At 34.2% G+C, this 13,346-nt stretch overlaps 1 protein-coding gene across 1 annotated transcript in view; it reads right to left on the bottom strand.

Moving 5' to 3' along the window:
- LOC136043738 (orphan steroid hormone receptor 2-like) overlaps positions 1–13,346 on the bottom strand; it is a 302,790-nt gene that overhangs the window by 279,345 nt on the left and 10,099 nt on the right. The gene's annotated exons all lie outside the window — the stretch shown is intronic.

Below are 13,346 nucleotides of genomic sequence, written 5' to 3'. Positions count from 1 at the left end.
TTTATTATAGTGTTTAGTTCAGAATATAACCTATATTCAGCTGTTATCAAAAAGTTAAATCTGACTTGGATGCATAAACGTTAGTTTTAAACACAACGTAAAACACGAAGCCCATAAATCCGAACGATATGTTTAATATTTAAAAGTACGTTTTTATCAGAATCATGTCAGAAGCTCCCTTACGAACTTGCATCAGAGAAAAGTAAGATAAAACACGATTTCTGCCTGAAGACAAGCTGCTTGGGCAAAGGAGCTTTTTTATGACCTGAAAAAAAGACTTTTAATTAGTAAAAATATTTTATACCAATAAAAACTTTTTACTATCTTAAATCACCTTTCTTTTCGAACAATTAAACATGGCCGGCTTGTTTCAAAATAAAGTTTAAGCTCTATTATCCATAAAGCAAAACAGTATAATGAACTCTTGTTACTTGAGGTTGTCACTATAAATATCACTACAAAGAAATAGAATTGTTACTTTAGGTTGCATTAAGAAATTGTATCAGACAAATAAGGCAAGACACTAGGCCAGCTGCTTGGACACAGGAGTTTTTTCTGTGATATGAAAGAAGGAACTGAGGGGTAATCCGCTTTCCACTACCGGGTGTACATTTCATATCACCCCCTGTGCCAAACTGCTCCTCCACTATTTGTACAGTCTCCGTAGTGCTTGCCATTGTTCCACGATTGGCACACTTTTGCCACTCTTTGTGCGCGCTCCATGGTGTACGAGATTTCTGAAACTCAGCACCCCTCACGTGGAACACATTTTAGATTAGTTGAATATTTTAGCATCTTCAATTAAATTAAGCATGGAAGAGTTGACTAGACCATTTTATCGAGCGTTCGCACATCCTAACTTCTGATTAATCGCAGCCAAAATATTGTGTAATGTCAATTATTGGGGCTATCGGGCGAAATGGCACACTTTAGCCACCTTTGGTGCGCGCTCCATGGTGTACGAGATTTCTGAAACTCAGTACCCCCTCACGTGGAACACATTTTAGACTAATAGAATATTTTTAGCTTCTTCAATTAAATTAAGCATGGGAGAGTTGAATAGACCATTTTATCGAGCGTCCACAAACCCTAACTTCTGATTAACCGCAGCCAAAATTTTGGGTAATATCAATTATTGGGGCTATCGGGCGAAATGATTATATCTTAATGCAATCAAACACTTGAGCTCTAGAGGCACAAATGCACTGTCTGACGCGGTAGTTTCGCGATCTACGAAAATATTTAGTTTAAAAATGGAAATTCCTAATTATAAATTTTGCCACTTTGATAGTTAATATTTTCATTTTTCAATCTCCTACTTCTGGTCCAGTTTTCACTGATCTTTCTGATCGCTTCCCTGTTTTATTTATCGCTTTTTGTGCGTAAAACTGAGATTACTGTGGATGAGCAAGGTGAGTCTTCTTTCAGAGCTTTTACAGATATTATTTTTTTTTAATTTAATACATGTTCAACAGAGTAATGATTGGTCTTGTGTTCTTGAAGCTAATGATGTTGAATGTGCAACGAGTTTATTTTTGTGTCATATGGGAGCTTGTTTCGATAAGCATTGAAAAAGTTACTGAAGACAGTAACTTTTTCATTGCTACAGTAAACCTACAATCTGCCTCTTCCGTAGCTCAAGGTCTTCTTGATAAGGTAAAATATTGGTGCTGGCCAAACGGTATGGCACTCAACAGCCGGTAAAATGTCATTGTACACTTCAGGACCCCTTATCGTATGACAGACATACAGGAGCCAATCATTCTGACTTATGGGAACGATGTTATACCGCAAGCTACTATAGTGAAATTTCTTGGTGTGTATCTTCACTGTTTTCTTTCTCTTAAGCCCCATATAGTTCATACCCGCTCCCTTGTGCTCCGCCAGTCTTCAGTGTTGCACCGGGTTAACTCATTTCTTCCCCCAGATGTTATGCTTTTTCTTCACTATGCTTTCATTTTTCCTTACCTGTGCTGTTCTGTCTAGGATAGTACTAACAAATCTCTTTTTTTTTCTCACTTCAAAGAGCCTAAAATAGGGTAGTGAAGGCTATTTTTCTTCTACCTCGGTTTTACCCTTCCTCTGATCTTTATGATGGTACTGGAGTAGTTCCGCTGGATCGTATTGTTGGTAAAAGTTACCTTTATTTAGCGCATTCTGCTTTTTTAGGTACACTTCCACTGTCTCTGCAGCGGTTTTTCTCACGGTCAGACTCAGTTAGGTACTCTTCTTCTTTACGTAATTCTTTTCGCACATTTATTTTACCCAAACGATCATCAACAGCAGCTCAGAGGTTTCCAGTTTATCAATCACTCTGGAACCCATCAATTTTTTTTTTATTTATATCTCTCTCTTCTCTTCATTTAATATCTTTTTCAGATTTTAAAATCTTTTTGGTTTTATCTTAATTTTTTTTTATCTCTCCTCTTCTTTTAATTTTTTTTTCAGTTATATGGCAAATTTCCTTCTAAATCTCCTATCTGATAAATTTTCTTGTCTTTTTCCAGTTTTTTTTTTGTTTATGTGCTCGTATTTTCATTATATGCACTTTTTTAATTTTATGTGCTTTATGCAAGAGTTTTATTTTTGTTTTGTTGGCTTATTACAAGCAATGCTTCTTGGGCTCAGTAATTACTTTACTTTTTGTAACTATTTTTCTTTTAGTATTAATAAATTGACTGCTTGATCAATTGATAGTATATGTTTCAATTTTATATTTATTATCAGTCTAGTATTTAGGGATACTCCAGTTGACATATTTCTCCTCTATGCCTAGTAACTCGTTACTATAGCCTCAAAAATGAATGATTCTACCCAGGCACATACATAGGACTTGTTTTAAGGGGGGGATCTATGGAAGGATATAGTAAAACTTCAAAAAAACAGTTACAAAAATTGATGAGTTATATGAAATCATATTAGAAATTCTAAGGAAAATGGTAATAATTACTGGTGAATGAGCAATTCCAAAGGATGGCAAAACCCCTCACTCCTATTTTCTCAATTTATATCGAAAGCTAAGAATTTTTCAAGGCTGCATCTGAAAATTCTGAAACTGCTTGGGTTACAGCTGTTTAATTAAATAGTATTTGTTGAAAATGCGAGCATAGTTTTTTTTTCCGTAAAAATATTGCAATGACAATAGCATTTATCAAAAAGATAATTAGTGGAGTAAAATAATGAAAAAGAAAATCAAAAGGATATATATATATATATATATATATATATATATATATATATATATATATATATATATATATATATATATATATATATATATATATATATATCGAAAATATGACAGTTCAAAACAGGGATCAAACCTTTTAATTGACAGTGAAATAAATATAAAATTTTCAACTGGATATTTTGGACAAATATACAGTGTCCACCATTAGCAGTAAAACTAAAAGACATTAATAAAAACAAACAAAATTCATACCCAATAAACTAATTACATACAGTTTATTGCTCTTATTTTTTTTCAATGTGACAGCGGAAGCAAATCTCCTTGACCTTTTTGGTTCCGGTTCATTAGATTTATCTGAAATATCAGGTGGACAGAGGTCAAAGCTCTTAGGTGAAATGAAATTTACTTTAGAGGAGCAATAAACTATATGAAGTTAGTTTATTGGGCATAATTTTTTTTGTATTAATGTATTTTAGTTTTACTGCTGTTGATGGACGCTGTATATGAGTTCGAAATATCCAGTTAAAAATTTTATATTTGTTTCACTGTCAATTAAAAGGTTTCATCCCCTTTTTGAACCGTTATATTTTTCGTCATGGAAAGGTAGTGTGGTTTTCGAAGTTATATATATATATATATATATATATATATATATATATATATATATATATATATATATATAAATACTATCTTTATAAGTGAGCAATAATGGCTGTTTTTATGGATGTATGTTTTTTTTACTTTGAATCTGACTTCTATTTACGTATGTATGTATTTTTCTCGAAAACGGCTCCATATTTTTTCGGGAAAATCGGTATCCTAGCCTAAAACACGATCTAGATGGGTCAGAAGTTTAAGGAAATTCCTTTAGAGCCTTAATTTTGGAAAAAATTCAGTTGCTTTGATGTTATCATTGAAGTAACTCTAATAGCTTCTTTTCCCTACGTGGATCAGTTCCGACAACTGTATTTATTAATATTGGTGGCGGTTTTATTTATTTTTAGTTTAGCGTTTTTTTCTTTTTCTCTCTTGTGCTGAGGACGCCTAGTTTGCATTCAGGCGAAATATTCGCCTTGTATTAGTCTTTCATCTTTTCTCTCTACTGGCTGCAGTCTCGTTTGTTGTCTTTCATTGAGTTTAACCTCTCTTTGTTGTATTTTTGTCATGGCTGGCCAATTCGGTTTAAGAACTTCCATGTTTCAAAAGGCATTATGTTACGCAAAAACAATTTTACAGAAGTGGAAATCGCTTCGGGTTTCGCTCACTGTAAGTAAGGACCTTTTATTTCCCAACTACTTCTATCAGTAAGAAAAAGAATGACAACGGTTGGTTAAAAAATAAGCTTCAATAATTTTAACAGTCAAATAAGATTGGGAAATCTTGATCAAACCAATCAAATGAAATCACTTCGTCTGACGGGGGGGGGGGGAGGGGGCTTTAAATATACGTTTAAAAAGGTCCTGATTTACCGATGCAACGGTAATTCGAAGTTAATAAGAAGCGGTAATAAGGTGCAGCGGTAATAAGAAGGTAGAAATAAAGCAGGTGTAAATAGTAAAAGCAGAGTAGAGATTTTCAAGATTGACAAAGTAGACATTATCTAGACTTTCAGAAAAACACTGTAGCTATTATAATCAGAAATCAATCTGCTGTTGATAACGTACATTTTTTAAGGTATGTAGATATTTGTGTTTCCTTTCATTAATGGTTATGCACTTTTCACAAAGGCCTACCAAATTAGACACTTCTCGTCTGGCATGTACACAGGGGGGGGCCTCCCCCCCCCAAATTTTTTGAAATGTTTAATTTCCCCATGATTTCTTGGGATTTCTGGCAAAAGTAGGACATTTATTAAGAATCTAGATACATGTGGGAAGCCTTTTTTGGGGGATTTTACAGCATGCAATTATCCGGTCTAGTCACAGCCCAATTATTAACCCATTTTCTTTCTAACTTTTTACCCTCTTTGAAGAAATTAGCAATTGTACTATTACTTTTTTTTGTAACGAGAGTTTGCTTTCCACAGCAAAATAGAATCATCCTTGATATTAGAGCGTTTATCCCCCCTTTTCAGGATAAAGTACAGCTTTTAATGGATCAATTTTGGAAACTATCGTTTTTCATTAAAATCTACGATTTGCAATAGAAGAACTACCCCCCACAGCGCCCATATTGCACTGTTAACCCTAAATTTCCCTTTCAGTGGGATATAATAGATTAATCACTGGTTCTAAATCGCTATGAACATACCTGAGCCTAAAATGTACTTTTGAGGCTTCAGTCTTCTTCCCCCTATCCGCAACAATACTACAGATGAAAGTTAATCTGTATTTTCCGACATACGTGCTTTTTTCATTACTAAATTAAAAAAGTGCTACTTTATATCTGCTGTTTCGAAGGTTTTGGCCCCCCCCCCAAAAAAAAAAAATTCCTGCGTACGTGTCTGCTTCTCGTATATCAAACTTGAGGACCCAGCGTCTTTTAAGTATGCAGCATCCTATCTTTAGGGATATGTTCAAGGGTGCCGCTAAGGTGGGGGAGGGTGGACTCTCCTCCCAATTTTCCAAGGTGATTCAACACCTTGGAATTTAGCTTTTGTTTTAGCGTATGTTTTCAGTTTAATTTAGCATATATGTGTGCATTTGTTTGACCACTGAACGATTTTGTCGATACAGTGTTTATACCCCCCTCCAAACTCAACAACCCTAGCTGCACCCTTGGATATATGTAATTAATATTGTATCATAAGCAGCACAGTACTGCAGCCTAAATAATGAGGCAAGTGGACACAATGTGTTATTTATTTATTTTTACTTCTACTACTTCTGGCAGTACTACGATTGCTAAAAGTGTTACTGTTACGAAGTATGTTTTTAGTTAATTTAGCCTATATGTTTGCATTTTTGACCACTGGAAGATTTTTTCCAAAATCGTATTAAAATGAAAATTTCATGCGATGTTGAGGAGGAAGATGAACTATAAGACGCACTATGTGCAACCAGGTCACTATGTGCAACCTGGTTGTCAGAAAGGTGTACCAGCGATACCTTAGGAACGGCCTAGAGCATTAAGTTGAAATATGCTGGGCATGAGGAGAGGATATTCAACTGAACAAAATAAAATATGTGCATACCGCTACTACTGCTTCCACCACTGTTACTACTGCTACTACTATGCCTATTCCTATTAAAAAAATAAGGTTTTGAAGGGTGAAATTTATAGGGAATGTTGAATCTTGAGGAGAAATTTCAAGTAAGTAACTTAACCCCGTGTATGCAGATTACCAAAAGGCATCAGCAATGTCTTGGGAATGGGTTGGAGTATTAATTTGAAACTTGCAGGGCACGTTATGGAGAGTGTTTAAGAAACCAAAAGGTGATGTCTGTGTGCTACTGCTACTGCTTTTACTGCTACAACTACTGCTGCTGCGACTACTACCGCTACTACTGTAACTGCTTTTACGACTAATATTACTACTACAAGTCTACAACTAAAGCTAAGGGTATTAAGATAATAATTTCAGGAAATATTGAGAGAAAATTGAACCTAATCAAAACAAACTTTTTGCATCCAGGTTATCGAAAGGACTTAGCAGTGTTCTAAGAAGTACTCAGAGTATTAAGTTTAAACTTTCACGGTATGCTGAGTCGAGATGCAGATGCGCTATGTTCATGTCGCTACTACTGTTACCACCTGTACTACTATGTGATATTGATTTTAATATATTTATTTAACTTTAACAAAAATTTACATACAAAATATGATTCACCCAAAACCAAACGGTTGATGCGGATTGAATCATAAAAAAAAAATGCATATAACATTACTTAAATTCACTATAATAAGAAAGAAAGAAAGAAAAAAGACGAAAAGAACGAAAAAAGAATAAAATATAAGGTAATGATAATACTACGCGGGCAGCAACTGTATACCATGTCTATAATGTGGGTTCACACTCACCAACCAACACAATAACAACTTAATTTAAATCGAATCAAATCTCCTTCGGAACAAACAAACAAAAAATTTATGCTTAATTAATAATTTTTCTTTCCATTTTCCTTTATTACAATCTTCCTCATTACATTTCGAAATAATTCCATAATTTTATAGCCTTCGTAATAAAAGAAAACGTGAACCTGGCAGACTCTGTAGGTGGAGTATAATAATCATTCCTACCCCTAATATTTGGTTATATAAATTCCATCGGTTATAAAAAAAAACAAAAAAAAAACACTAAAACGCTCCAGCAGCAGATTCACATCAAACTTATACATACTCACTAGTATATAAAAATCATGAAGACCCACCTCCGACAATATCCTACTGTCCTTATTCACTTCTCGGATCGATTCTCTTTCTGATTTACCTAATAATACCCTAATCGACTTGTTTTTGACAGGATTAACAATTGAAGAAAATGTACCCAAACATACAGAAGAACAATACAAAATATAAGGAAGGATTAATGAAAAAAAGAGAAGCCTAGGTATACTAGTTGGAAACATATTTTTAAGTTTGCGAATAATTCCCAAATTGCGTGATAGAATCTGCATTAAAGTTTCAGTATAATAACAATAGTAATAATTTATTTAAACCCTCTGTAACAAAAATGATACAATTTTGAAAAGAGGAGTAAAGAGGAGAGAGGAAAAAAAGGAAAAAAGACACACAAAACCACAGACTGGAAAGTACAAAACTAAAAAAATACAAGAAATGAACAAAGAAAAATTAGAACTAACATAATCATAAAAAGAGTAAGAAATACAAACAATTGAACACACTATAAAATATCTTTATTAAAAGGAAATGACAAGTAATGGACCTAGCTAATTAACGATAGCATTGAAAAGTTAGGAATTTTACTATTCCTACGAAGGAAACGGTTATTAACACCTTCCATTTTATAAGGTATGTTAAAAAACTAAATACTAATAACATTCGATCGTAATTAAAAAAAAAAACTCTGGAAATTTAAATACACTGAATTAATGGATCTTTTTTCTCAACTGGAGAAAAAAGACCACACAGGGGCCAAAAAGATAATATGTGGACCAAAGAAAGCGTTATAAAGATGGATTAGTGTACGCCGGTCGAACTGACCTCTGACTCGGGCAAGTGCTCTATATGTATTTCCGATTTTTTTCTTTGAGACTATGGATTATGAGGTGTTTTGTATCATAAAGAGTTTTACCATAAGGAAGGCCAAGATATAGCAAGACTTTTCTTCTCGAACTACAGCGCCATCTATATTGATAGAATCTAATCTGTCGGTCAAAACCAAAAATTCAAAAACTTGGACGGTTTTGGACGGTACTATGGCTAACCATGTGGAATTTAAACACCTAGAAATTGAGGTCACAGCTTCTTGCAACCCACATAGATTCTCATCTAACAATAGAGCGTCATCAGCGTATAAAATATGACTGATTTCAGGGCCATCTAGAGTGACCAAAGGATTCAAGATCGTTATAGCGGAGCGAAGACCTACACTGAAAATTATAGGACTAATCAATGCCCCTGTTTAACCCCTCTCCTAATGGGTATTTTGCTCGAAATTAAACGGCCAACTCTAAATCGAATGGTAGAATTTTGGTACCATTATCAAAGAGAATTGCAAATGAACGGATTCGCCCTGGATTTCAAGAAAGATAAAATGGATTGGGAGTACCATATGGAGTCAAATACTCCAGATATATCCAGTGCACAAGTGAATCATTGTTTCTTGGAGTACTCATACTGATGAAGACTTGAAAAAGTGTTCTCTGAGCCTTCTGAACACCGAGCGGAACCAGAACTGACTGCCCCCAATATTTGCTCGATCATAAACCTGGTCAAAATAATTTTTTCTGTAAGTTTCCTAACAATAAAAAGAATTGTAATAGTCCTTTAGGAAGAACAAACAGAATGGTCTTTACCTCGTTTTGAAATACAAGAAGTTGTGTCCTCACAAAATGATTTCGGTGCACAATTCTGAGACAAAGCAGCTTGATATAATAAAGAAAAATAAAGACTTACCAGGTTTCAGAAGTCATACCCGGTTTTCAAAACCAGAAAGGGGAAGCTGTACTAAAATTCCTATGGGGATTTAAATCACGAAAATACGTTAATAGTTTTGGTTTAAAAATGGTGTCTTGAGGAGAAAATGTTTGATATAATCGTCCATTAGTAGCATTAGTAGTAGTAGTAGAACAATTTTATTAGAAATAAACATTTCTTAATCAATAGCACAACATATGCGAAGCTTGCGAGGCTGTGCTAAATTCAAGGAAAAAAGAAGTGACTATGGAGAATGTGGAGAATGAGACCATATACCGAAACCAACAGCCATACAAAAAACATCAATAATATATTACCTTGCGTGACCCCAAGACAACAAAAAATAATAAACTAAGAATTACACAAATATTACAAATGAATAACCTATGGAAAATTTATTTTATCTAATCTGTTTCAAAATTATACCTACCGAGCAACTCCATACGTAAATCAGACTTAAACTGGCCAAAGCTACCTATTTCCTTGATATCTATATTCAGTTTATTCCAAAGTTTTGAAGCTCTGTAACTGGGTGAAAAAGAAGACCTACTTGAAAGTAATCGAGGAACCTCAGTATTTCTTCGTATCCGAGTAACGTGGAGATGAACATCAGACCTCTCACAAAATATTCCCTTAAAACAATCAGGAAGACTCTCACTGTAATACTTATGTATAAAAATTAACGTATAAAAATCACGAAATCCAAATGTAGGAATTATATTTAATTCTCTATACACAGACCTCATAGACTCCTGGTTCCCAACGCCACAAAAAACTCGGATAGCATTATTCTGGATCACACGGATTGGACGAACTATCGAAGAAAAAGTACCAAGCCAAATCGACGAGCAATACAAAATGTAAGGGTGAATCAGGGAAAAATATAACAATCGTAGAAAATGTGGGGGGAAAATATGTTTTAATTTGCGCATGATACCTAAGTTACGTGACAATATTTTCGAAACTGACTTCACATAATCTTTAAATGATAGGGTTTCATCAACTACTGATTCCAAGGTATTTGGTGAACCTTGTTCGTTTAATAATTTTCCGCTCCAAAATCATTTCCGTAAAACAAGGGTAAAAATTTGGAGATCGAGAGAAAATAACAAAGCTTGACTTATCAATATTCAGGTCAAGGTGGTTTATTTTAAGCCATGTACATATCTTGCTCATTGCTGCATTAATCGTTGACATGAGCAGTTGTTTCATAGGGGCAACACAGACCAAGGTTGTATCATCAGCAAATAAGGGCAGAGTAACCTGGATCTTACTCGGACCGTTGTCAACAAAGTCGTCAATTCTGGGCAGAGCTTTCACAACATGCGGCAGATCATTAATAAAAATTAAAAACAGAGTCGGACCCAGTACGGATCCTTGGGGAACCCCTCAATTAACAACATTTTTAGTAGACGAAAAACCTTGCAAATTGACACTCTGCTGTCTATTTTGAAGATAACTGCAAAGCAAACCCAATGTAGTACCCCAAAATCCATAAAATTCATATTTTTTAAATAATAATTTATGGTCAACAGTGTCAAACGCCTTTATTAAGTCCAAAAATATACCAGATACCCTAAGCTTACTATCAAGAGCATCATTAATTATAGTAGTAATAAATAAAATCGCCATTTCTGTTGTTCTACCCTTCCTGAAACCAAACTGATTTGGATGTAGAAGTTTATGACGTTCCAAATGCTCATAAATTCTAATAAATTCAAATTCTAAGACTGGTGAAACAACAGGTAATAATGAAATTGGTCTATTATTCCCCAAATCATTCTTGTTACCACCCTTAAACACAGGAGTTATTCTTGCGATTTTAAGACAATTGGGAAACTTCCCTTACTTAAAACAAGCATTAATAAGGGACGTAAATATATGTGAAATGCTTGGAAACGCGGTTTATAAAACAAGAAGGTTAATGGAATCACTCCCATCCGAAGAACATTTCATCTCAAAGATGATCTTACGAATTTCATCATGAGAATCAAACAGTTCGTGGTAACGAACTGTATTAAGGAGCGACCCGGCTCAATAGTAACCGAAACTCTAAAAAATGGAATTTTGATACCAATAGTTACATCAAAAGAATCGCATTTTAATGCTGATTTTAAATATATAAGTTTCATCAAGATTGGTCTTACCCCTAAAAAGTTAAAAGCCTGAGAAAATTTGCCTCATTTTAGAAAATAGGGGGAAACACCCCCTAAAAGTTATACGATCTTAACGAAAATCACACCATCAGCTTATCAGAGAACCCTATTGAAGAAGTTTCAAGTCTCTATCTACAAAAATGTGGAATTTCGCATTTTTTGCCAGAAGACAAATCACAGATGCGTGTTTATTTGTTTTTGTTTTTTTCCCAGGGGTGATCGTATCGACTCAGTGGTCTTAGAGTGTCGCAAAAGGGCTCATTCTAACGAAAATTAAAAGTTCTAGTGCCCTTTTTAAGTGACCAAAAAATTGGAGGGCACCTAGGCCCCCTCCCACGCTCATTCCCCCCCCCCCAAAGTCACCGGATTAAAATTCTGAAGTAGCCATAAGAGCAAGTATCGACATAAGAAAATTTGTAAAGAATTTTATGTAAAATATGTGAATTTTATGAATTTTTAGAATATTTAGAATTTTATGTAAAATATGTAAATTGTGAAAATATTGTAAAGAGCAAGGTATCGACGAGGGGCGAGCCCCCTCATATACGCAATAAAAACATACGAATACAGAAGTTCGCTACGTAAGTTAATGAAATAAAAAAATAAAATTTTTAAGTAATAAAAAAGTTGGAGGGCAACTAGGCCTCCTCCCTCGCTCCATTTTTCTCTAAATCTTCCGATTAAAACTATGAAAAAGCCATTTAGCCAAAAAAAATTAATATGCAACTTCGTTTTAATTATTTATGTGCAGAGAGCCAAGATCAAAACATGCATTAATTCAAAAACGTCCAGAAATTAAACAGAAAAAAAAAACAATTTTTTTTAAATGAAAGTAAGGAGCGACATTAAAACTTAAGACGAACAGAAATTACTCCGTATATGAAAGGGGCTTTTCCTCCTCAACGCCCCGCTCTTTACTCTAAAGTTTTTTTATTGTTTTAAAAAGTAGAGTTAAGAGAAAGAGTCAAACTTTAGAGTAAAGAGCGGGGCGTTGAGGAGGAAAAGCCCCTTTTATATACGGAGTAATTTCTGTTCGTTTTAAGTTTTAATGTCGCTCCTTACTTTCATTTAAAAAAAAATATTTTTTTTGGTTAATTTCTGGACGTTAAACTAAATAAAAATAGTTTAAGAGCTTCAAGCTTGTGAAAATGTCATACGCAGGATACTTTAGGACTGGATTGGGGCATAAAGTGGGAAGTTTTGAAGAAAGCTTATGGCATTATGAATCTAAATCAAATTGCACTAATTGCTTGCTGGTTATCAATACGACACATCAGCAATATCTCTCGAGCATCTGAGGGTATTAAATTTAAAATTTTAGGGCTACTACTACTACTACTGTCACTACTCCTATAAAACTAAATCAGAAGGGCTTAATTGCATCTGTCTGTCAAAATAGCATAGATATAATATCTTTACAGCAAAACTATGTATCAAGCTTCATTGTCAGGGAAAGTTGAGGGGATGTAAAACGAAATCAAAAGGCTATATGCGCATCCAGATTGTCAAAAGGTGTATTTGTAATATCCAAGTAACAGTTAGGGATGTTATGTTGGGACTTGCAGAACATGCTATTAAAAATGTTGAATTAAATCAAAAGATATTATTCCCATCTAAGTTTGTCATAACGACACATTTGCATATATTTAAGGAATTGATAGAGGTAGACTATTAAGTTTAAGCTTTCAGGGCATGTTGAGGGGGAAGTTTTATCAATTATGGATGCTAAAAGGTTGCATCTGCAATCAATTTGGAATGGCTAAAGACGCACAAATTAAACTTTCAAGGGATATTGGAATGTATGTTGTGCAATATAAAACGCATTACATGCATACATGTTACTACTACTAATGCGGCTGCAACTATTTACGACTGGAACATTTGTTACTACATTTAACTGCAATTGGGAATATTTGTGACCGTTACTGATGTTACTACTGCTACTTCTTTTACTACTACTA

Source organism: Artemia franciscana, unplaced genomic scaffold (assembly GCF_032884065.1).
Source record: "Artemia franciscana unplaced genomic scaffold, ASM3288406v1 Scaffold_898, whole genome shotgun sequence".
NCBI lineage: Eukaryota > Metazoa > Arthropoda > Branchiopoda > Anostraca > Artemiidae > Artemia > Artemia franciscana.
This window is presented reverse-complemented; position numbering and strand designations above follow the sequence as displayed.